Source organism: Chelonia mydas, chromosome 2 (genome assembly GCF_015237465.2).
Source record: "Chelonia mydas isolate rCheMyd1 chromosome 2, rCheMyd1.pri.v2, whole genome shotgun sequence".
Lineage (NCBI taxonomy): Eukaryota > Metazoa > Chordata > Testudines > Cheloniidae > Chelonia > Chelonia mydas.
In genome coordinates this window covers 250,382,639-250,408,170 of record NC_057850.1, presented here as the reverse complement: position 1 = coordinate 250,408,170, position 25,532 = coordinate 250,382,639, and the positions used below count along the sequence as shown (strand labels likewise).

At 48.8% G+C, this 25,532-nt stretch overlaps 1 protein-coding gene across 1 annotated transcript in view; it reads left to right on the top strand.

The window, feature by feature from the left end:
• Window positions 1-13,936: 13,936 nt before the first annotated feature.
• The window catches only part of VILL (villin like), a 54,654-nt gene continuing 43,058 nt past the window's right edge, over window positions 13,937-25,532 (top strand). Inside the window, exon 1 of the mRNA XM_007066546.4 lies at window positions 13,937-14,090. The gene's annotated coding sequence lies outside the window, so the exon portion shown is untranslated. The remainder of the gene's footprint in view (window positions 14,091-25,532) is intronic.

Here is a 25,532-nt window from a genome sequence, read left to right as displayed (position 1 = left end):
CAAGTCATTGAAACATCAGTAATCCCATAAACCAGCAGTTCTCAAAATTTAGCCACCTGAGGACCCCCATTTTAATGTAAAATTTTTCAGGGACCCCCAAGTCCCCTGACTCAGCCCCAGCCCCTGCCCCCACTCCACCCCTTCCCCCAAGGCCCCACCCCATCTCTTCCCACACACCCCTCCCTCCATCACTCGCTCTCCCCCACCCTCACTCGCTTGCATCAGGCTGGGGCAGGGGGTTGGGTGGCAGGAGGGCATGCGGGGTGTGGGCTCTGGGAGGGAGTTTGACGCGGGAGGGGATTCAGGGTGCGGGCTCTGGGAGGGAGTTTGACGCGGGAGGGGATTCAGGGTGCGGGCTCTGGGCTGGGGCAGGGGATTGGGGTGCAGGAAGGGGTAAGGGGTGCAGGCTCCAACCAGGAGGCGCTTACCTTGGGGAGCTCCTGAAAGCGCCCAGCATGTCCCTCTGGCAGCAGCTCCTAGGCGGGGGGGGCCAGTTCCCAGCCAATGGGGAGCAGTGTAGTCAGTGCTCAGGGCAGGGGCAGCACGCGGAGAAACTCTGCCCCTCCCCGGCCCCCAGGGGTCGCAGGGAAGTGCCGGCCACTTCCAGGAGCGTTGCAGAGCCAGGGCAGATGGGGAGCCTGCCTTAGCCCCGCTGTGCTGACAGACTTTTAGCGCCTAAAATCTCCCGGTTTGGCTTCAGTAACCTTCCGGGAGATAGAGGGAGGGGAAGGAGTGGTGGGAGGGAGGGAGGTGGAGGAGTTGATCAGCAGAGCCCGAACCCTTGGGGACCCCAGGGATCCGCAGACCCCAGTTTGAGAAACGCTGCCATAAACCAAACTGGGGCAATCAGTGTATGTGTCTCAAACTGTCTGCACACTCCCAGCTGTCATCTCCATTATCGCTTCGCTTCAGTCATTGAAGCAATCAGTTGGAGACGCTCAAGGCCTATTAGGACGTCCAAGTCCATGGCCCTGTCGAGGCTGTGTAGTCGTGATGGAAACACTGAACACCAGGCTCGGTCCTGCTACGCAGGCTGGCTGTCAGGTGTGCGGGGAGCCGTATCCGCCGTGCTCAGAGCTTCTGTAGAGTGCAGAGAAATCTGCAGCGTGTTCAGCAACCAGCTGATCTCCGTACCTCTGCCGAACGGAGGGGTGTCTGTGCTGTTCTATCCAGGTTCTTCCACCCTGCCCATCACCGCGTATCTGGTGCCTTCCCGGAGTGCGTTCAGCATCTGTTACCTGCGGGTAGCAGGGCCAGTGGGTATGTCTGGGGGAAATCTGGGAAGTGAAGGTGCCCTGTACCTCTCAGGATCTGGGCCTATGAATAACAGGGCAGGGGAGGATTTTGTGGCATTTCCCCAGCTTTTCTAACGATTGACTTTTCTCTTTCCTGGTTGGCACACTCACAGCTACATTCCTGGGGACAATAATTCTACGCCAAGTCAGCACCAGGGCTTGGCCTCCTTCTGCAAACAAAGCCGCGATAGACAGCGCCTCCGTTCTGCAGCAGGAGCAGGCACCAGCTGTCTCTGTGCCCCCCCTCCCCCCCCTGCTCAGTGCCGGATGGCTCAGGAGAGGAGCAACAGAGCCTTGTACCTCAGAGGCTGCTGGGTCAAATTCAGACCCCGCGGGCAGCCACGGAAAGTTGCTACGCTCTGGTGGCTTGAGTGAAATAAGTCCCATTGCCGGTGGGAAAGGTGAAATCACCGCTGGTACTCGTGAGCATTTTGACTGGTAGCCTCAGTGGGAGGCTACGGACCGACTGGGCCAGGGAGTCTGAAACAACCCTCACCTCCAGCGGCGATCCCCTCAGGACCGGGTTGGGGGACGAGCCGGGGTTATTTAATGTCCTGATATGGCTGGCTCCCATCCCTTGCGTGTGTATTTATCCTCCTGGCCCGGGGAGGCAGGGAAGTGCTGTTTATCCCCATCTGACTGAGAGACCTGAAGGTTGACAGGCCGGTGCAGGAAAGCTTGCGCTGCTGTGGCTGCTGGGAGCGACCGGAGGCTTTCATACCAGCATTACCAATCCTTTACAATCAAGACAATTCCACACTCTGATTTTAATCCCTCACCTCTGTTCTCGTCAGCAAAGGCTAAGAAACGAAGAACGAAATCTCAGCCCGGATGCCTGGTGATGCAGTCAGGTGCTCTCTGCGGTACCTTACCAAGCACAGGAGAGCCAGCGTTGTCTCAGCCGAGAGCAAACGCTGCCGTTGGACCTGCAGCAATTTGAGTTCGCTGCCGACGCGGTTCTGCATCGCCCGTGTTCCTGGGCGCGGGGACGTCCCCTTGTTTTGAAATGGAATTGTACATCCATCTCTGAGCCCGCTACCGCGGCTGCCAGGCCTGGCTTCATGCAGCCTCCCCCATGGGGCACTGGGCCATCACCTGGAGAACTCAAGCATCCTCTGTTATGGCGGCATCCTAACCAGCTCTCCCTACGAGCTACCGGTCGGTGTCTTTCTCTTGCACTCTTTGTTTTCGTTCTATTACTCTACTCAGTTTGAAGGACTTCCATTGTGCTCATCGGCAGCACAGCTCCTAACCCTGCATGGGTGAACTAGCTCTGGGGGGAAGGCTGGTTAAAGCACTATGTGAGATGGCACCTGGGAGACCAGACTTCGATTCCTGGCTCTGGCACAGACTTTGACTCCCTGGTCAGGTCACTTAATCTTTGTGCTTCAGTTCCCCATCTGCGACACGGGGATAATACTTTTCTCCCACCCTTTGCCTGGCTTATCTATTTAAATGGCAAGTTCTTTGGGGGCATGGATCATCTGGCACTGTGCGTGTGTGTGTGTGTGTGTGTGTGTGTACAGCACCTAGCACAAGGGGGCTCTGACCTCAGATAGGATTGTGCCAGATGCCAGGGACATGTGGAATATCTTCAAGGCCTTTGCATCAACTTCATAAATGAGATACATATCTCTATGGGCCAGGGGTCATATTCTAGCTCCAGGGAGGAGTTACAGGAGTTTCCTTCAAGAACTAAAATTACCGGGAGCAATTAATGCAATTCCCTAGGTGGGTAAACAAGTCTGGAGATGCCTTCACCCCCTGCGGGAAATCGCATAGACTAGTTTCAGCTGACTGAAGAAAACTGGCAAACAAAAAAATGGAAAAGGATATAAATTGACCCCTACTGTCCCTTCATCCGGGACCTGACATGACCCTGCGCCCAAGAGGTGGGAAGGGTTTGAAGTACTTAATCCCAAGCAGGGTTTCCATGTGCAAGATGGTGACGCCTGGTGAGCTAGACATGCATATACCCTCTTTGTTGTTTTTAAGGTGTGTTTTCTCTGTAAAGCTTTCGTTGTGAATACATACTACTTGGCTGTGGGAAGGCTGGCGGGTCTCTGGTTAACCCTGTCATTGCGCCCAAAAGAACAGGACCACAGGTGCTGAACTAAAGTCAGACTTGCCGAGGCAATCACAGTGAATTGCAGCCTAAATCTCTGGTCTAGAGGGAGAGGATTGCAGGACTCCTCCCCATGGTGATGGCTAGAGGCCTGAGACCTCAGTGGAGTGTCCTCAAGAAGGCCACAAAGGGTTCAGAGGTGCAGGGACCTCAGGAACCGTACTAGGTATGTCCAGGCACTACCATAGTAAAAACCAGCATGGCACTACAAGAAAAGGAGTACTTGTGACACCTTAGAGACTAACCAATTTATTTGAGCATAAGCTTTCCTGAGCTACAGCTCACTTCATTGGATGCTATAGCTCACGAAAGCTTATGCTCAAATAAATTGGTTAGTCTCTAAGGTGCCACAAGTCCTCCTTTTCTTTTTGCGAATACAGACGAACACGGCTGCTACTCTGAAACATGGCACTACAGTAACTCTAGTGAACTTCATGGGATATTCTGCTGTTTGCCTGTGCCAGGTTATGTTGTTAGCCGCTACTAAACAGTGACTAGTGCTAATCAGTCCCCCATGTAGTTGGGCCATAGCTGTAAAATGTATTCTTCTCTGGTCAGACTTCTCTAGAGTCAGCTGACCTTGTAAATGACAAGGCTATTATTTGATGACAGTGTTGGCATGTGCTGGCATTCTGTGTACACGCAGTGCTTAATTTGTGCCAGGGCTGAGCCCCGGCGCCTCTGTGCTTGCCGTGTCAGTTATGAAAGTTTAAAAAAACCACACAATTGCTTGAGCCCCAGCACCTAATTCCTTGAGTCTCGGCGCCTCTTCCATTATGAATTAAGCATTGTGCACATGTAGTTACTGGTTTTTCATAAGGTTTTCATTAGAGATGGGAGCCCCTCCTGCAGCTTGAGGTTTTGTGAAACTCCTAAACGATTTTGGGGGGGTTGCAAAAGTAGGTCAAGTCCATGAACATGTTGTTACTGAACTGCTGACCCATTTTTAACTCTTCAAGGGTGAAATATTTCTCTAGCACAGGGAAATAGCTGTGTCTACTGAGGACAGAGGATCAGCCTGTGCTGGGTGTTGAGGGGAAAACTGTAAATAACCTATAAACTACCTCTCCTTGAGAAAGGAAGGTTGTTCTTGTGGGTAAGGTGTTGGCTTGGTGCTCAAGAGATTTGGTTCAATTCCTGCTTTTTCTCCAAATTTCCCATGTTAACTTGGCCAGATCATTTAATCCGAGTGCCATCTATTAAATGGGAATGATAATACTTCCTGTCTCCAACCTTTTGTCTGACCTGGTTCAACGGTAAACTCTTCAGGGCAGGGACCATCTTTGCCATGTTGGGGTATTATTACTAATAACAGTAGCTCTGTGTAGTTTGGCCTTTCTAGAATACTACAGCCAGTACAAATCTTGTTCTTTGCGAACCTGATCTGGCTAAATTCTAGTCAGGTAACTACGTTCTTCACAGGTCTGCCTTTTCAGACAAAGTGTCCTTCACGGCCCATCCCGAACTGTTGTGTGTGGTGTTGCTGGACACGGCCTCAAGGCTGTGATGTCTCACCTTCTTAACAGGGGCTGCATTTCTGTTTCAGCGTGTAATGTGCTATCAATTTGTAAAGGCTGGAGCAGGCTTTGGGATCTTTGGCACAAAAGACACTGTGTAATAACCAGTCAATGATCCAGACCCTCAGGGGGTTAACACATTGTCGCTCCACTGACAAAAATAAAGAAAACAGTCACTGATCAGAATGTTCCTCCACCTCCTCCTCATCCTCAAATGCATATAGCCTACTATGGGCCGTTGTGCGTGATGGCGGTTGATGGTGCCAGGCATTATGGAGTGAAGTTCCTAGATCTGACTCAACCCTGCAAATCCACCAGTCTCCAGGGTAGCCCTGCAGGCAGTGCCAGGTAGGGTCAGGGCATGCACCCTGTGTGTGTCAGGAGACAGTTGGAGAGCTGAGCTGGTTTTGTCCATCCTGGCAACCTGGCAGAAGAGCACGCGACACCACTTCAGCATATAACGAGCGACTGTAGGAAGGTCAGATCTCGGCGAGACCACGTCAATTTGCACCATGTCCAGCCAGTGCACGCTCAGGATCTGGCGCCAACGCCGCGTATGGATTGCCTCTTCCTCATCCCAAAATTCAAGACAGTGACACCTAGCCTCTGCTGCCTCGAAGGTCACTGGGCAGCACCTCAATCCCCTCTCGCTCCTGCCAAATTCTGAAGGCCCACTGGCATCCGTACCTCCCAGGAGCTCCCCACAAGGGTCAGGCCCATCAGGCAGCGCAATGGAGAATTCTAGCTGTCTTGTAGAAAACACGCTTTTTCCACCTGCTCTGGCTCACAGGAGAGCTCTCTTCTGCAGTGAACGGCTGTTAAGATGCGGAATGCCCAAGCCCTGATTTCCATGGGAGGAAAGGACTCCAATTCCCCGCTCCCTATGCACTCCCAATGGAGTGCAGAAGAGACCACGTGTCTGATGGTGGCTTTTATGTAGTGACCGGGGGTAAAAGTCTCCTTGACTCTAATGGGAGCAGGCTCCGGGACTCTGAGTGCCACAGTCTCAATTTGGCTATATATAAAACCAGAACTGGATTATTGACAAACGCCACATCGTTCTCCCTGCCTGAATCTCTTGCCTGCTCTCTGCACTTGCTAATATCTGGCTTTAGTGCAAGTGAGTAAACAGTGAGCAAGCAGAGAGCCGCACAGCAGCATGGATTCACACCTACAGTGCAAGCAGCACGAGCGACCATCCTGAGCAGGGTGACCAGATAGCAGGTGTGAAAAATCAGGACGGGGGGTGGGTAATAGGAGCCTATATAAGAAAAAGCCCCAAATATCGGGACTGTCCCTGTAAAATCAGGACATCTGGTCACCCTATTCCTGAGGCATGCGGGTTATGAGGATTAGCTGTGTAAGAATAGCACGTGCAGTTATGTTAATTAGGAAGAAACTCATCAAGGTTATGGCAACCATCATGCTTCAGGGCAATTGGAATCAGGAGGAAATTTCCCCTTCATGGGGTAGTATTGAAAAATTGGGTGCATTACAGAATGAGGATTAGGTTTGCTTCTAAAGTGTCCTACGTTGGCCACCATTGGATACAGTTTGTAAGACTAGCTCTGGTATGGCAGTTTCTATGGCCCTGTATAATTGTAGCCCATTAGTTCCTATGTGACATTTTAGTCATTAAAGGATTTGCTCTTTTCAGCCTAAAATATAACGTGCATGAATCTATCTAAGGTCGGTCCCTGTCTAGCTGTCTGCCTAAGGTGCTTATGTGGTCCCATCACTGTAGTATAAGAGCACCTCACCATTTTTAATGTATTTGTTCACAGCACCCTTATGATTCAGGGCAGGGCTATTATCCCCATTGTACAGATCAGGAACTGAGGCACAGAGAGGCTAAGAGGCTTGCCCAAGGTCACACAGGAAGTCTGTGGTGGAACTGGAACATGAACCAGGTCTCCCAAGTCCAGGCTAGTGGCCAAACCACAGAGCCAACCTTCCATCCCTCTCGCCCAAGGTTTGGGTTTGTTTTTTCCTCACTGGTCTTAACATGGAAAGTTTCCCAAGGAAATATCTTACTCCCTTCTAGTTTGGATATTGGAGTGAAACCAGAATTCTTTCCATCTCTCCTTTGTCACGTTGGCTGCACAGTTGCTGTCTGTTTACACTCTACTATGGCTTCTACCTCTAGTTTAATGTCCCTCATTGTGTGTTTGGTAAGTGTTTTCTTTGGCAAGCTGAAACTTGGAAAGCACAATAGGCGTGGTCAACGAAAATGCCTCACAGACACCTTTAAGCAGAATCTCGCCTCGTGCAGCATGAATCCTGATAACTTTGAAGACTTAGACAAGGGCAGACCTGAATGGAAAGTGACTTTCCCTAAAGGTTATAAACACTTTGAGGAAGACACACAAGAAAAACTGGTTTGAAAAAAGGGCCAAGCATCCTGCCAAGTCTTCAGTGGGAGCCTGCACATTCCTGTGTGACATCCATTTGCAAGCTTGCTCCTCACAGATCTGACTCTCCAACCGCAACGGTGGGAATGCTCTAAGGGGGAAAAAAAACCCGGTGGCACAAAACAAGCTCAGGAGTGGATCCTTCTGCTTTCAGTGAACGCTTTGCACTGGTGCAGAGCACTTCACTCCTTAGCTAAGCACTGACCATTGCGCAGGGCCAGTCTCTGTAGGAAAATGAATCCCTCGCACCCCCACAGGGCACTCCACCCAACTAGGAGTTTCAGCCTCAGTTGTCCAGTTAGATTGTATCAAATACATAGTTAAAAGCTTTGCAAGCCCTCCTGTGCTGTTCAGTACACCTTCTTTCTCCTCCTCCTCCTCCACGTTGACTGGCCCTCCAGGGGAGTCTGACTGCAACAGCAATTGTGTGTGGTGGCCCCAGCTTTGATCTTAGCGGGTTTGCTGTACCCAGGCTTATGCAGGTAACTCCCAGGGACATTTGAAGGTACAGATTCAGGCAGGACCAGTTCCATTTCCTCCCCATCCCGGGACTCTGGAATGCAGAGAGTTCTGCTTGGGGGATGGAAAGCCCCCAAAGAAGTTAATGCAGCTGAGCCTAACAATTTCTGATAGAGGTGCCCAAATGGCAACCTTAGATTCCTCTCAAGGATCTGAGGTCAGCTCAGTCATTTCTGAGGCAACATCCATGTGATGAGTGAGTGCCTAGTGATTAGAGCAGGAGACCGAGTCAGGAATCCTGGGTTCTGCTCCCGGCCCTCTACCGCTAACTCACTGTGCAACTTCAAGCACATCTCCTAGGGCTGAATTTTGAAAAGTTTGTCAGCCGCAGTTTTTGGGGTACCCAACTGTAGACCCCAATGGGGCTGATTTTAGAGGTGCTTGAGCCCCCGCTGCTCCCACGTACTTCAGCCGATCTGCAAATCAAGCCTTCAGTTTCTCAAGCTGGACACCCAAAAACAAAAGCATCCAAAATCAGAGTCCATTTCTGACAATGTGGGTTGAACCTCTGGGCCTCAGCTCGGGTGGGGCATTTCCTTCCTTCACCAGGTGCGAGGAGTCACAGTTAATATTTGCAAAAGAACTTTGAGTTCCTTGCATGAAAGATGCCACAGGAGCTAAAGTATTAATGATTACCCACCGCTAGCATCAGCCCGGCCACATGACACAACTGCAAACAGCTGTGCTGTCGCGTGAAGTGAGGCAGCTTCTGTATGGTAGTTGACTATTAGTATTATGGGCTGCTCAAGTTATGGGATTATATCAAGGTAACGAGGAGTCTAGGCATTGGAGCATTCAGCCCATAGCCTTGTGGGCATGTTATTCATTTCAAGGCAGTTCCATTTTGTGCAGTTGTGTTAACCATTAACCGGAACACAATTGCCAGCCAGAGGCAGCTGCATACCAGTATGCCATCCATTCGCACAAAAGAACTCCAGGACAGCTGCTGTTTCCAGAGAGGGTTCTCACCTGCCAAGCTGTTCCATGTACAAACATTGCTAGAGAGTAAAGTAACTATCACTGTGCTCAGTGGGCCAATTCCTTACTCCAGCAAAGTATACCCTGAAGGCAGCGGGGCTCAGTCCCCAGGTTAGTACTCGATCCATCCCTACTTGGGCTAATTACCACTGATATGCACAGACACTAGAGGCTCATTTCTTTCTTGGTTTTCATGGGAGTTTTGGCTCAGAAAGGACTGAGTACGAACTGACTAAGAAGCTCTGGATTTGGCCCTAAAACACTCCTCCTCCATTAATGCAGATTCATCTCAGAAGCCGTTCCTTAATATTGTCCAGAGGGCTGCTCAAAATGTGTCCATCAAAACTGTTCTTTGCTGGGAAACTGGGGGGGTTGACTGAATTAAATTTTTCATAAAAATTTCTTTCTGTGGAAAAATTTGAATTTTCATTTAAAAAAAAAAAATCCAAAAACTGAAATGTCTTAGCCAAATGTTGAAATGCTTTGTTTCAGCTATCCCACCATGATGCCTCATGGGAGCTGTAGTTCAGTTTCCCCATTCTTCTCTCTGGGCCAGTTGCCCCAGTCAGACTTTATCTCCCATAATGCACCACAGTCAGAGACCTCCATGTTGCAACTACACTGTACCTCCTCTCACGATAAGGGGGAGACCATGGTGCATCATGGGAGATGAAGTCCAACCAAGGCACCCAGTCTAGTCAAGAGAAAGGGAGTATGAGGCACCCATCCTACCACCCCCATGAGGCACCAGGATAGCATTTCAGAATCAAAATATTTCAGGTTTGGATTGTCTACCAAAAAGTCAATTTTTTGCATGGAAAATATAGAAGATTATTTTTTATTTTATTTTTATTTAAATTTTCAGTGGGGAAAGCACATTTTCAGACCAGCTCTAACACTAAAGAGCATGCTGGCCCATGCACTGGGCATGCGGTTCCCTGCTGAGCAGTGGGGAGCAGTACCCCCATCGTTAGCACAAGTGACGCAAGCATGAGTCACCCTTGTGAGCTGGATCTGATGAGACTGGACCTGGTTTTCAAACGTGCTGAGCACCTGCTGTTACCATTCAGCATCACTCTAAGTCAGGCCCATTCGGCTCATCCAGAGCTGAAGGGACATGACAAAGACTGGGGGGAAGCAGTGCTATATACAGTAGGGTACAAAGCCCTCCCTGCCCGCCATAATCTCCTGGTTAAAGGCAGTACTCGCCTATCCTTCTTATTACATAGCTTGATCTTGTCTGGATGGATGGAACCAAACTGTATGGTTAAGCCGTATTACTGCCAGGCTTTAGGCTTGCTCCCAGCTAGGTGGCCAAGAGTAAACGATGTTAGAATATGGGTCAGGGTACTATTCTGGCATGACCCAGGCCCTGGAGAGGTTAGGGTTGCCTGTGTAGACAGGCTTATGCACAAGCAAGTGAGCAGACCACCTTCAGTTGGTGTGTGTCCACATAAATCCATTGCAGCCAACCTGCCCATCTATCCCTATTGCCTGGGCACTTCTGTTTCTTTAAGAGAGCATCCAGAAAGGAGGGATTGTCCCTGCCCCTTCCAACAGATCTTCAGTGAAGTAGGCAGTGGTGTGGTTGAGGGTAAAGGCCACAATCTCACTGGGAGAATATGGTGTATATTCACTCCTCCTCTCCAGTGATGAGCAAATCAAGGCTGTGTGGTCACTGGGTATGTGACATTGAGTGCCAGAAATGCAGTTTAATGGCACTTCTGGTTTTCACCCTGATGTCCTCCAGTCTAAACTCAATTCAAAATAAGAACCTCAGGTTATCCCACGACAGCCTGGAACATGGAGGTCTTGGAGGGTGGTTCTAAGAAGGATTACCCTCTGGCCAGAAGGCTCAGGTGTTGCAGGTTGGATCAAACTCAACCCAAATCACACATGTACAGCACACATCTCACCCTGAGCTGGCATGGGGGTGGTTTAGGGCATGGCAGGTGTGTGAGTTTAAACACCATCCTACAGCCACATGGGAGATCTTGTGCACACCCATCGTGTTGTACCCCATAAGACTTGGATCTTCTACAGCACCTTCCAGCTAGGTTTTCAAAAGCCAAAGTCTGCTTTCTCCCCACATTGATGGGAGCATGGAAGCCAATGAATGCATTCCTGATTTACACCCATGTCAATGAGTAGGATTTGGCCCTAAGCACATGTAAATATTAACAAATTCAACCTCATGTTACCACAGAGAATGGACCAAATTTTCAAAAGTGTTCTTTAATGTTGGGTGCCCAACTTTCATCCCTAATGGGCTGACTTTCAGAGGGGCTGAGTGTCCCCAGTTTCCATGGACTTCAGCTGCAGTTGTGGGGCTGTGACAGCCACTGTTCCTAACCAGTACACCAGGCCTGGACAGAGGACCTTCAGAATGAAAAGCGCAAGTCTCTCGAGCTTGAAGTAAAAGCAGGCTTTGCACCGGGAACTGTAACAGAGCCAAATCCTCTGTGGATCGGGCACAGGGGGGAGACAACACACGTTCACCAGTGGAGTACATTCTCCTGGAAGGCTATGCTCATCCCAAGCCCCACAATGGCTCAAATTCCAGACAGGACCCCATTCATGTAGTGGCCACTATCTTGGCTGACACATTGGAGACTGAACCGGAGCTAGAAGTATGAGTCTCCATCACTTGAACTAATGATCCAGGATCTGTAATATTCTCTGCCTCAGTAACACACCCACTGACTAATTGCTGACGGGAGCTCTGTACCCCTGAAGAGCTGCCCCATGTGTGCCAAGCAGGGCACCCAGAAACTGGTCTACCTAAAATCAGAGGCCACGTTTGAAGACTGCCCCAGGTCACAGAGCCAGAAATAGAACCCAAATCTACTGCCCTATGAGAAAACCGCAAGACCAGGCTTTTCCTCACTGTCCCACTAAAAGATGTGGGGCTACTTTGAGAAATGAATACCCAATGCTCCACTTAAAATAAAACCCTGCACTACTTTATGTGAAGGGCAACAGGAAGGTTACACTGTGGCCAAAAATTTGTGCACCGGTGTCTAAAGTTTCATAGATAATGTGCGCTCTAGTGACCACAAAAGGCCTTTCCCACATCCCTGTATGCCACCACCAGTATAATGTAACCATTATTAAGGCCTGACTTAAAGATTTGTACAGATCTTATTTTGTAAGGGCTGAAGATAGAACCCCCACAACCGAACTGGAGCCATTACTAAATGGAAAATGAGATGTAATAGTCAGAAACTAAGGAGCTTTGCGTTAATTTGGGGTCAGGTTAGCAAATGAATTCCTGTTCCTACGACGTTATGTGCTGTGGTCTCTGAAATGTGTCGGTCTTTCAAATGGCCTTTAGAAATAAACATCTGTGGGCAAGATCCTTAGAGGGTCTGGGTCGGTGTTGTTCCATCGCTGTCATGCCAATGCATACTAGCTGAGGGTCTGGCCCATAGTGGTGGGTGTGGGTCAACCCTAAATGGCTAGGAATACTGCAAAGAACAAATCAGTGAAAGCCTAACAGGCGGGATGAATTGACCATAGGTTTGTTACCGATCTCTAAGAGCTGTGTGCCCTTAGGGTGCTTGTATGGCTCTCATATGGATCTCACCACACTTCTGAGAGGTAGGGCAGTCCTATTTCCATTTTACAGATGAGGAAGTAAGATAGAGAGAGGCTAATGGATGCTGCTACCTTCCATCATATTAAATATTGACCTCCAGGAGCACCTTTGACTTTTCATGGATAAGCCCGAGCATGGTTCCTGGACATAGGCGTTGTTAGAGAGCTTATTCCTTCACTCTCCCACTTCCCTGGTCCTTCTCGCATGAACAGAGAGCAACAATACCCGAAGTCCGAAGGTGCAAACAATTCGATGTTTATTGGGGTGAACTTCCAGCAAGCTTAAATACAAGTTCCTTTTTCCTTATTTTCGAATCCCAACTTACTTCCTGTTTGCCCCTAATTTATATAGTAATATTCTTAGCTATACCTTAACCAATCATTCTACTGAAATTTAACTAACCAATCCTAACATATTGTAACATGATTAGCTAACCAATTATATCCCACCACCTTAATTAGATTACACCCAGCAAAATTAATTATACAGCAGACAGAAACAATCACAGGACCAGACAGAGATTATACAGACAAACAATAGCAAAGTGGGAAAACAATACAGAAGTGAGGATTTCACATCCCAGCTATTGATAAGTGAGTTCTTGCCAGACAGGATGCTATCAAACTAAGTTTCCTTTTACATTTTCTAGGCACTTCCCTTTCTTTGGAGGTGATAGGAATTATCAGGACAGGATTGTATTCCTAACAGCCCAATAGCACCTTCTTTCAATGTGGCTAGTTTGGAATGTGAGGATGTGACTGTTCGCTTCCTGGCTTATGGCTGCCTCTGCTGCTTAGCCAAAGGCCTTAGCCTAAGAACAGGGCCTCAAACTGTCACAGTAAGAGAAGGCCCTTACACCAGCAGACAGTGATTTTGATTCTTTTATACCTCTAACTAGCCAAGTAATAAGAATACCCCTAAATTCTTAAAGTACAGGCCTTTACAGACAGGCCTGAATATCTATATCCTAACAGGCGTTTACAATTTAAATTATTCAATGACCCACCTCTGAGTTGCCAGTCAGAGTTCTGGCCATCAGCTCCAGCAGTTCCCTGCTTGTGCACCATGGACTGAGGAGAGAAGTTACAGGCTGGCGGGATGTGGCTAGGAGATGGGGAAATTGAGCAGGATGGGGCCTGGCAAGTTAATTTACAGCGGGTCAGCCTTGTTGGATGATCTGATGCTCTGTCATGTGACCATGTCATCCAGACATCAGTGCATTCCACTGCCCCCGTAAACCTATGAAAAAAATCCAACACCCACTCTGTAAATGCCAGCAAAACAGCTCTCTAGCAAAGCAGCTTGTAATCGTTAATGCCCATTGAATTTGTAACATGGATATTACAGAAAAGCCAGTGTCTGCTGAGCCCTGACAATGAGCCCAGAAAACCTTGGGTAGAAGCACGTGGCTTCCTGGGTCTGTCTCTTAGCAAGTCTCATTGAAGGGAATGGGTGTGATCTCTTAGGAGGAGGTTCCCTGTAGTTAAGTACAGTATTAAATTACTGATTTCTGCAGTTCCCCTGCTGACAGAGGTGGCGGAGCAGCAAACAGTGTCTGACTCTAGCTTGCCGAAGGGGTGAGAACGCAGCTTGTGGGTGTAGCTGGAAAGGCAGAAACTTTGAGGAGACCTCACACTTTATAGCAAGGTAAGCTTCTTTTTTAATTCTCTTCATTTCATTTCTAAATGTCGAAGCTGCGGCATGAGCACTCCAACTGCGTGGCAGAACAAAGCCCTGTCAATGTCTTATCAGTTGTATTTAAAACAAAAATGGGGCCAGATCCTCAGCTGATGTCAACCAGGGTAGCTCCATTTACACAACTGAAGGGTCTGGACTGAGAATTTAATGCACACACAAACCTTTCGTCTCAGATTTCTGAGAATCTGGCAAAGCTGCCTAACACCTCTGCTCTGAGGAAACATAGGCTTTTGGACTGGGTTATTGCCTCAGGCTTACCTTTATTTTCATGCAACACGTAATCAACTCTGTTTTGTTTGACACCCCTCATTTGACTTTCTGCTGAGTGGGAATTTGTTTAAGGTTGAATTTTTCGTCCCATTGTTACACGGGAGGGCAAAAACAAATTATCTGGATGGTCTAGATCAACAGAACACACTATTCTCATGGCCTCATCAGTATAGATCTACTAAAAGTTTGAATACGCAGCAGTTTGCTGCTTAAAAGGAAGCGAAGGCTCTGTTGTATGTAATCTGTTTGTGCTTTGTTACCTCCCAAGTTCGCCCTGTTCATTTGAGAGGCAAATTATACTAAGGAGAAATTGGTTTGTAATGGAGTTCAGCTTCAGGCTTATTTGCTGGTATTTTTCTTAGGCACGTCTCCTAGGGACACGACATTTATAATGTGAAGGAGAAACCATGTGAATTAGCATCTGTGGGAGATTTGCATTCCTTAAGCAATATACTGGCGAAAGATGCAAACAAAGCCTACGATAACTGAAGCAAACTTGCTCTGTGGGGAGTGGAACCATACCGTGATGAAGCTCTATGCTGTCTTTACACAGAGTAGCTAGGTGTGGCTCCGACCTTGCAAAGGATGTGGCAGTAGGTCACTGCTAGGAGCAGCCTCCTTCCTAGCATTCCCTGGGGGTTTTACAAGGCCTTTCCAGTTGGGATCCACTGCATGGTGGATGCTGCTTGCTTTCAAAGTACATGGGCAGTACCGGAGAGCCCAATCCAGACCACGAAACCATTGCCTGTATTTCCATGCCTTGCTGCGGGTGCTCAGCAAAGGCAGGTGAGCCTGTTTTGACTTTGCACAAACAAGCTGCCTTCCTCCCCTCCCCCCCCTTCCCCTCCCGCCAGCAATGATGTAGGTCTCATGACATTATTTGCTAAGAAGGACTTTGTGGCAACTGTTGCTAAGGCTTCCCAAATGGGAATGGCGGCCTCTTGCCACGCTTTGAGGCAGAGCCACCAGGTTTGTTCTGAGGCAGGCACCTGAGGAGGGAAGAAGGCAGTGCTCCAGGCAGGAGGGGAGCGGTGGTAAAAAGAAGGTTTTGTGGCTATTGCCCACATGGTATCTGTGCTGTGGAGAGAGGGTGTCCGTCTCCAGACCTGCTAGTGCAGCAGTTTTCACTCCACGGATCCACGGCCACCTCCAGAGAAGTGGCCACTTATCTGTGCTGCGCCATTAACCACTTTGGGTGGCCTGGTTCAAACGCAGCTGGTTCCTGACGGGGGCTCTGTCCTATGTGGTTGGGGCCTAGCCAGTGCTGCCTGCCCAGCTCCCATTGGGTGCAATGGAGCTGGATTGTGTCCGTGTTCACGCTATACTTCCGAAGCGTCCTGTCCAATGAAGTGAACAGTCCTACATTTTACCACAGTTCAGGGACACAATTAAGGTCTTATCTGCTACCAAAATGGGAGGGCCACACTTTCACCAAGTCTATGGAGCATCCGTGTCATAAAATGCCATATTGGGTATTACAATAAATAGGTTCCCATAATGGGGGGATATTGTGTAATCACGTACAGGAACTTAGGGTTTGTCTACTTGGGGATATTCAGAAAAATTAATCCAAAGTAACTAAAGGTGTGAATTTAAAGTGGGTTGGTTAATCTGCATTAAACCCCCATGTGGACATTCTTATTCAGAATTAATAAGTTTTTATCTTAATTCACTTTGTAAGCTAAACCAAATTAGCCTGAATAAGAATGTCCACATGGGGGTTTAATGCAGTTTAATCAATCCACCTTAAAATCACATCTTTAGTGTATTTTGATTAATTTTTCTGAGTGTAGACAAGCCCTTGAAGAACTCTACTTTCAGGAAGTGCTTGATGAGACAGAACATTACATGTGGAGGAAGGAACGAAGCCGGAAGGTTGCACTGTCTTGGCTCTTTATGCTGCATTCACAATAGCAGGGGACCTGTAATTGTCATGTAGATTTGGCCCTACTGTTCCATTACATTTTGCAGCCCTCTAAAATCTGACTTCTCAATATCCATTAATTTTCCCAGCAGAACTTGCTGTGTTCATCTCCTCACAGAGAGTTCACCCAACTGCATCGTTTCCAGCTTACTAATAGATTCTCTACTGGCTCTCACTGTCATCTTGCCCCCGCAAACTCCTCCCTCTCGGGAAAGTAACACTCACTCCCAGCTTATGGGAGTTAGCGCATCAAGAGACGAGCACAGTGTATACCTCACGCTACAGTGTTTGCAGTGATCTTCTTAGTGTTCTGGATGGTCATTGGAGACGAAGCCCAAACTGGAACATCGAATCCAGCTTTCAGGGACATTCAGATCCATATTGGGATCCGAACTTCATGGCTTGGTCCCAATTCTAGTTAGAGAGCATCTCTTATCCCAGGGTTTCACATCCCCTTCCTGACCCAACAGCCACCCACATACACGCCCTTCCATCACCCTCAATCACAGAGGAATCCATACCTGACACTCTCACACAAAAACACATCTCCCCCTAGTCCCATGGAGCCCCATAACGCCCCCTCCCCCAGGAGATGGGGTTAATGGCAAATAGGAGACACATACCAGTGATTTTCACGGCTCATAGGCACATCCTGTTTCCAGCAGAAAACAATGTGATTACTTCCATGGCCCGTATGGGACTATTCAGGCCAAGTGCCTTCAAAACAACTTCCCTTCCTGGGATTTTTTGCCCTTCATTCTCCTAAGGCCACGCTCGCTCTCATTCTCCTGGCTCAGCACTTTGTTGTGTAATAACAAGCTTCTCTGCTGCTCTCTACCCACCTCAAAGAGATTTGATGTATAGGGGATGCTAAATTGTATGTTTGAGCGCCATCCGTCCTGGGCCTTTACAGTGGAATGTGTTTCGAGCTTCAGACCCCCACAACCTAAATATGCTCCTTTGGCATGTCATGAGCATGAAGTCTAGGCTTCTGGCTCCTGTGTGTTTAAAACAGCTCTTCTGGAAGCAACCAGACATGATACAACACATGCCTCCCTAGAAGCTGGATTCTATGGAGCTATGTTAGCTAGACAGTAGATATCTATAGCTATCTCCCAGTAGGGAATGTGTGTTGTTAAGGTTTCATCAGCATTTAAATAAGATACGTACAGGTAGGGTGACCAGATAGCAACTGTGAAAAAACGGGATGGGGGTGGGGGGTAATAGGTGCATATGTAAGAAAAAGTCCCAAAAAACGGGACTCTCTCTTTAAAAACAGTACATCTGGTCACCCTACGTACAGGCATATATCTATAGCTGTGAGTGTATCTATCCTATTTTAACCATGGGTGTGCACACATGCATCGACATTAAAATTCAGTCTTTGCCATGCAGTGGAATTGGAGATAACAAAACCAAGGTGTGTAGTACTATGCGGTAACTGTTGGTGGAGGCTGACTTTTTCATCTTGTATCTTTATTTCCTCACCTAAATTCTTATATTGTGCGGCGGTCTTCAGGTGGAACAGCTGCCATGTTCAGCCCCAGAGGTGGCTGCATTCCAGTGGGTGGTGAAATAACACTGATGTGTGTGGTTAATCCTGTACTCCTGGACCAGATGCTCCTTTTCTGCATCACTCAGTGTTGCGGTCCTGCCGGTGCACAGACAGGAGCCTTTTTGGCAGAGTCGTGTGTTTGGACAGGATACTGGGTCTGCTCGGCCTGCAAGGTACAGGGAGAAACAAAATACCCCTTGCTGTCAATGAGCCCAAACTGGTCTTTTCCTGTAAAGCTGTGTTGGTGGCAGGTTGTTTCAGACACCTCATCCTTCATGGGCTAAACTGGGTCATTAGGCTGAGCCCGGGGTAAGGGGCAAAGTATAAATTGCTCCCCACCCCAACGAGACCAACGTGACTGGAGCTTCCTAGGTGATTCTGTCTCAGGGAGGACCCATTCCTTCCCTGCTCCTGTCACTCTTGGTGGAGCATCACTTACTCCATTCCTTTGTGAGGGTTAATTTATTCCACCGTCCTTGTGCTCATTCAACTCCACTGGTTAGTACTAGGAGAGGGGAGGGGAGAGGAGGGGCTGGGGTCAGGCCTTCTGCACCCACTTGCTCGCCTGGTGCAAACCATCCCATTGAATCAGCACGGGGTGTTGCTGTAACCCCAGCTCGGCACTGACGACCATAACAACTCAGCTGCTGTAACAGAGGCGAGTGGCGCACTCTGCAATGCACCTGCACTGCTGGACTGTCCCCACCTGTTGCATGCAGGAGTCCCAGAGCTAGGAGCATGAGGCTCTGTGCTTTGAGCTAAAGGATTAAATCGATGCGCCGAGAGCTGTAGCGAACTCATCTCCTCTGTGGATACAGCACGGCGGGTGCAATGTATGTATCACATGCTGCCGATGGCTTACAGAGCGCTCCCAGTTAGTAATAGGATATATGCATTGGTGAGGGGCGACACTGTTGCCAGCAGCTCTCTGGATGTTCCCTACAGCATGGTCAGAGACGATAGGATAAACCTGTACCACACGGCTGGCACTGACCGTGCCCCTGCAGGGTGCTGGTAATATTCTCCCAAGGGAAGATCACCTTGAAATCTGGCTCTGTTTCGGGGACCTCAGAGCTTAGATCCTCCCCATGCTGCATGAAAGCGACTGGAAGGAGCGGGAGTTGGATCTGGTTGGTCGGCAGCTGCTTATCTCTCGCCAGTCGTGCTGCTACTTTCGTTCTGTTGTGTGTGACCACGTTGCGTCCAAGGGTATGATAACCAGACAAAGGGCGAGCTTCCCTCTGCAGCGACGGCCGTGCACCTGAGTCCTGACTAAAACTGCCACTCCTGGCCGGAGACGGACACCTGTTACGAGCCGTGCGGGCATTTCAACACCAGTGTCCCAGCTCGTTTCACCTGTGACCTCAGCCATGCACCAGCTCTTCAGCGAGAAAAGGGCAGCCCTATAGAACTGCCTGCCCTCGTCTCTGGAATGTCTGATGAACTCATTCTGAGCTAAGTTCGAGAGTTGGAATAAACATTAATCTCTCTGTTTGCCATTTGAAAGCTAACAGCATGGACCCAGTCCTTGCAGCCCGCTGTGTGAAGTCAAGGGAGCAGAGTTGAGGATGAGGCCTACCTGCTTTCACGGGGGGACGTGTCGATATTTAGACACCCCGAAAAGCAGAGGAACCGAGCAATCCGGCCTCGGTACCTCTAACAATCAGGCCGCCCATTTAGGTGCTTGCTGTCTAGACACTACAGCTAAAACCTTGGAGCCTAAATTGGGCCCCCACCTTGAGGAGCCCCAAATTAAAAGCCACTTTTGAAAATCTGGCCTTGAATGGTTTAGAAGGGGGAACTCCAGAGCAGAGATCTGCGTGGTGCAAAATGTCTTTTAATTTTAATGCAGAACCCCAACGGCATAAAAGAAATGAAGTTAAATCTTATACAGCCTGCAGAGAGCTTGGCTGTTGCCTATTTGTTACTTGGCTCATTTCCTTTTGAAGAAGTCTTGTAGGACGTTATGCTCGGGTAACTCAAAATCCTTTTCCCAGCCTTGCTTCTAGTGGGACTATTTCACCTGCTCTCTTTTAACAGCCTGATCTTCAGCGGGGCCACCGCACACAGCTCCAGGGGAAGGCAGTGAGATTGGCAGGGGCTGAAAAACCAGGCCCTCTATTTTGGCTGTGACCATGATGCCTTGTTTTAGAGGGACGTGGCTCTGCTTGAGCTTCTGAAGGAGGCTCAGTGTATTCACGGTGAGCAGGAAGCATTTGCTCATGCTCACACTCTCTCCCTCCCCCTCCCACCCACTGCACTCCCGAATGGCTCAGCCCTGGGTGGCAATAACCTTTGGCCGTTTGGCTCAGTAACAATATACACAAATAAATCTCACCAAGGTGGTCGAGGGATACAGCCTTTTCCCCTAGGCTGTGCACGCTGCCGCTCTGATTAATTCTAACCAGAACGGCTTCCGAGGAAAGGAGGAAGTGGAGTTAAAAAGAATCCAGTTGCGTTTCTTGCTGCATAACTCGGGTGACTCTTCCAGCCTGTAATGTGCCATGTAGTTCTGCTTCCAGATTCAGTCCGGGTACTTCGGCAGAACCCGTTCCATTACAGCAGAGTAGGAAGGAATCGAGAGAAGGAAAAATTTGTTCATGATAAATTGGCAGCTTTATTCATCTCCGAGTTTGCTGCTCCCCTGGGACTGATCTGTATCCTGTTACTGAATCAATAATCTCTTCATTAGACCCCACAAAGGGGCCGCTACCCTACCCTTATTAGAGGTGAAGTCAATCTTCATCTCTCTGTGCATTTGAAAACAATGCACCCAGCAAAAGGCCTGGAGAGTCCTCACACCAGTACAAATGTTGACACAGAGTTTGCACAAGGCAGATTCTTGCCAGTGGCTCTCAGTGCCAATCTCCTCAGAGGCAGGCCTAGAGAAAAATGTCTCCCTGTTCTGAACACACCCCAGCCTTGTCTGCTGCTTCTGTCTGCTTTGACATCCGGAGAGCCCATGTCATTTCTTGCAGATACTTGTCATCACCCCACAAGGGCCTAGCATGCCCAGAGATCCCCCGGGAGCGTGGGTGGCCAGGGGCAGGGATGGTCATGGGGAGGAACCCCCAACCAAGGAGAGCATGGTCTCTCTGCCTCCTTCCCTCGGTTGCAGGGAGGATCAATTGCTTCTCTCCTTGTCACTGGTGCTCTCATCCCAGCTGTGCTCCAGCCTGTGCTCCACCCTGGGCTCTACCTCGCCAGCTTCAGGACATGCTGATGGTTAATGGTATGGTGTCTCCACACAATGTCAATGACTGCCAGAGCTGGGCAAACTCGTTATTTGAGACCTATAGCTCCTTTGTCTGCTCACGACTAAACTAGGTCAGGCTGCTAATAGTTGGTTCATTCTTTGACGCTACTGAATAGTGGCTACCAACACCTCTGAGCCTGTAGAATGGCTCCAACACAGGCTATTGGCCAGGGCTACTGCTACAAGTATTCACGAGTCATAACTCATTATTGGTGCAATGGGGGAATCACCCCAGTCACATGGTAGGGTTCCTGCTTTCTGACAGGATGGTGTCCAATCTTCTCCAGATTCTCAGAATGGCCACATTAGCATGTCTAGTGTCAATCTGTAAGAACATTTCCAGCTCTTACCTTTTCCCTCAAACATCTTATGTACAAAAATGTTTCTATAGGAGTATTTTCGGGAAGCCAGAAAAATGGGTCACAAATACCATCATCCGTAGTTTTCATTCAAAGAAATGCTGTACTGGCAAATACTGCAAACCACCCCTTCCCCCCCCCCCCCCCCCCCCCCCCGCCAAAAAAAGTCTATTCGCCCAGCTTTAATCATCACATTGCAGTGTGGTTTGGGAGTATGTTGAGGTCCAGTGTGCTTTGGTGTGAGTATTTGCCTTGCCTGTGGGAGAAGATATGAGGCCTCCAAAAGGTGTCTATTATATAGGTACCTTCTGTTTTCCCACCCCCTGCAACCATCCTCCTCAACATCCGATGAAGTGAGCTGTAGCCCACGAAAGCTTATGCGCAAATAAATTTGTTAGTCTCTAAGGTGCCACAAGTACTCCTTTTCTTTTTGCGAATACAGACTAACACAGCCGCTACTCTGAAACCTGTCATTATGCAAGGCACTGAATTTAGCAGTATGGAGTGGAAATCCATCAACTTCATGAAAAAACTCTTACAGATACAGACAGACATGGCATGCATCCGATGAAGTGGGCTGTAGCCAAAGAAAGCTTATGCTCAAATAAATTTGTTAGTCTCTAAGGTGCCACAAGTACTCCCTCCTTTTTGTGTATCTGCTTTCTTTTTGAAGGGGTCAGGCAAAAAAAAAATAGCCTCGGGGAAGAATGGTTGTTCGAGTCAGGAGTCAACATTGACCAGAGCCCCAAACAAAGCAGACAAACCCATTGCTGGACCTTTGTGGAGAACATTTCCATTTGGACTGCAGGCTGCTTTGTCTCCTTCTGGGACGTGCTAAAAGCTAGAGGAGGCGCAAAGAGGGTGGTCTGAGGGGGGGCGGTGCTCCACAGTGTGCTCGCGGGCTGGGGCTGGTTCACTCGACATCAGCACCGGTGTATTCAGCAGACTCTGATTTATATAGGAGTGTTCAGGTGCATAACACATATATGTGTTTGTAGGATCGGGGGTAAGTGGCCAACCAGCATAGACAGGGCGTAAGCAGTTCAACAGCCGAAGACAAGAATATCCAATACCAACTCAAATATTACCTATAATCCTAGCTTTCAAATTGGCACAGCCTGTCAGAAAGCACGCCCATGTCATAGTTTCCTAAGGCTTTACGGCACGTTAGTCATTTTGTTTGGGGCTCTTATTGTCCGAGTGCTGTTGAAATACAGAAAAGCCAAGTCGCCGTCAATTCAGACTGTTCTTTGGGTGTTTGACATGAAGCCCAGACACCTTTCTGGGGTTTTCATTCCCCCAGCATTCCATGAACCCTGGAGAATGTGCCAGGATTTGAGACTGTCTCTATGTTTTTACCAAGTAATACGCCTCCCAAAATGAAAAAGTGACTGCCGGCATGTCCATTGAACTGTTATTTATTCACCGTTCTTGGGAGTGACCCTGACAGGTTAGTCATCTGCTCCTTCCTGGAGTAAAATCACACCCCCACACAAGGGAGGCACTGAATCTGGCACACACAGCGATGAGTACGGCTGTGATTCTGGTGTTGTACGATGGGAGTGTACTCTGCTGAGACGTGTGCGTTACAGGTCCCCCGCTGGGCTGATCGGCAGAGGATGCAAGTTTCCGCAGCCCACAGCTAAGGAGTTTGGGCTGTTTAGCTCAAGCTGTAGCCGCTCAGACGTTTAATTCTGGAGGTCGCCCATGCAATCCCCCGTGTGTTGGCCAACAAGGCAGTGGCCGGAGGAGCATTAAGGTTTCCAGAATCTGCGGCCTCAGCCCGAGACGTGTTCTGCAGTTTTCTGTTGAATTTACTTATTCTCCACTATCTGCAGGGGTTGTTGGTATGTAGGTGGGGTGGTGAGTGCCGCTCACTATGCCAAATGGCAGTGGAACAATGAGGCTAAAACAGAATTTTTGGCCAAGTGGCTGAAGCTTCCTGTGGGCGGAGCAAGAGGAGACTCTCATCTGCTTCTGCCTTTTATGGCTGGCCCCTCTATGCTTGAACAATCCCTGCGCCACTTAGAAGAGCTGGGGTTGACCAAGGACAGCTGCTATTGGATGGTGGGTGTCCTGGTGCTGCTCAGGGGGGAGTGACTCAACTTCCCAGCCCCTGTCTTGCAATCTGGAGCTGGTTGTGGTGGCCATCCCCTCTTCTCTGCTACAGTCCATTTCCTCAACTTGTATCGCCAGCCTCCTGCCATTTCTACTTACAGTAGATAATACCCATTTTTTCATGTTCTGTGTGTATATAAATCTCCTCACTGTATTTTCCACTGAATGCATCCGATGAAGTGAGCTGTAGCTCACGAAAGCTTATGCTCAAATAAATTGGTTAGTCTCTAAGGTGCCACAAGTACTCCTTTTCTTTTTGTGAATACAGACTAACACGGCTGCTATTCTGAAACCTGCCATTGCTACTGTCACTGTGGAGTTTACAGGACACGTCTCCTCTCTGTCCGTTCACACAAACCACCCATCTGTGGGGATTGTATATGCATGTCAGGAAGCTGTCCCAGCTGCACCTGGATCCCTCCTCCATCGTCCATGCCAGGAGTGCCTAGTCAGGTCAGAGCCTCCAGACGTCACCTGTCTCTGGCCAAGGACCCATGTCCCACTCCACTTTGCTGTGGGAGGCTTAAGGCCGCACAGCCCTCTACCATACATTGTGGTGTCCCCAGCAAGCCAATCTGCCTCACGACCAGTCCCTGTGCATTGCTTTCTCTCCAAGGGCTATGAACAGTGTGCCAGCCGTTACCAGTCACCATGCGGCTCTTGCTCAGCAAAGTGTATTTCGTCAGGATAAAACATAAAGCATGAAAAGCATTGACACGCTCACTCCACAGATCAGAAATTGTCCATCCTCCACAGTGGGAGTCTGGTAGGCTAACATCCCTTTCCTCAAGGCTGGGGGCCTTTCCTTGGACAGAAGGTCCTGTCTGTTTGCTGAATGAAAAGACAGTCCCTGAGTCTCCCCACATTCAGCCGTTCTATGCCTCCAAAAGCCCTTTCTACATTTCTTAGGCTTCAAAACCCATGCAAATCACCCAGGGGGTGGAACGGCTCTGGAGCTGTTTAAGATCTCAGGGGTCATCATCCCCTACTGTTTTTCGTTCCTGTAGGAGCTGTGGTAAGCCCCTGCTTCCATACACAATCGAGGCCATTCACAGGAATAAAAATTTCACTGCTTTTGGAGGGGCACTTTCTGTGCCTCCCAGCAGCCAGAGGGGCTGGTTCTCCCCTTCCCCTCACTCTCTCTGCCCTGGCCCTGGAGGGGTTCTGTGCCCCCACTGATTGAGGGGCCCGTGCCCCTACTTGCCCCCCACTTTGCGCATGCCGCAGCAGACAATCACACAGAAAACATCAATACATTGAATACAATGGTCCTCAAAGATATTGCCTGGGGTTGCAGTATCTGTTGCAGAAGTGCCCAGCCCTTCTCAAAAAGAAAAGGAGGACTTGTGGCACCTTAGAGACTAACCAATTTATTTGAGCATAAGCTTTCATGAGCTACAGCTCACTTCATCAGATGCATGCCCTTCTCAGTGACTGGCTTTTGCCCTTGAACAGGTGAAAATGCTCAGGGCTTTATGAGGGATACTTTTTCCTAGTGGAGTTGACTCATGTCTCTTCTCAGTTTCAGAGGGGTAGCCGTGTTAGTCTGGATCTGTAAAAGCGGCAAAGAGTCCTGTGGCACCTTGTAGACTAACAGACGTACTGGAGCATAAGCTTTCGTGGGTGAATACCCACTTCGTCGGATGCAGTTCTCAGTCTGCGTTTCATCTAGCATTGGGCAAAACCAGTTTGGGATACAGTAAGAACCAACTTGCATCTTCCCTCAATCCTCACAATTAAGCCAAATGTCTAGAACTTTATAAACGTTTCCATACTTCCTGCTTGTGGCATAGACAAGACACAAGCAACTGGTTTTTGTGTCTGGACAGGGGTTGAGTTAATGGGAACACTCACACTACAACTCACGTTAAATCACTAGTGAAGACAAGCCCCAGGACAGAAGGTTGTT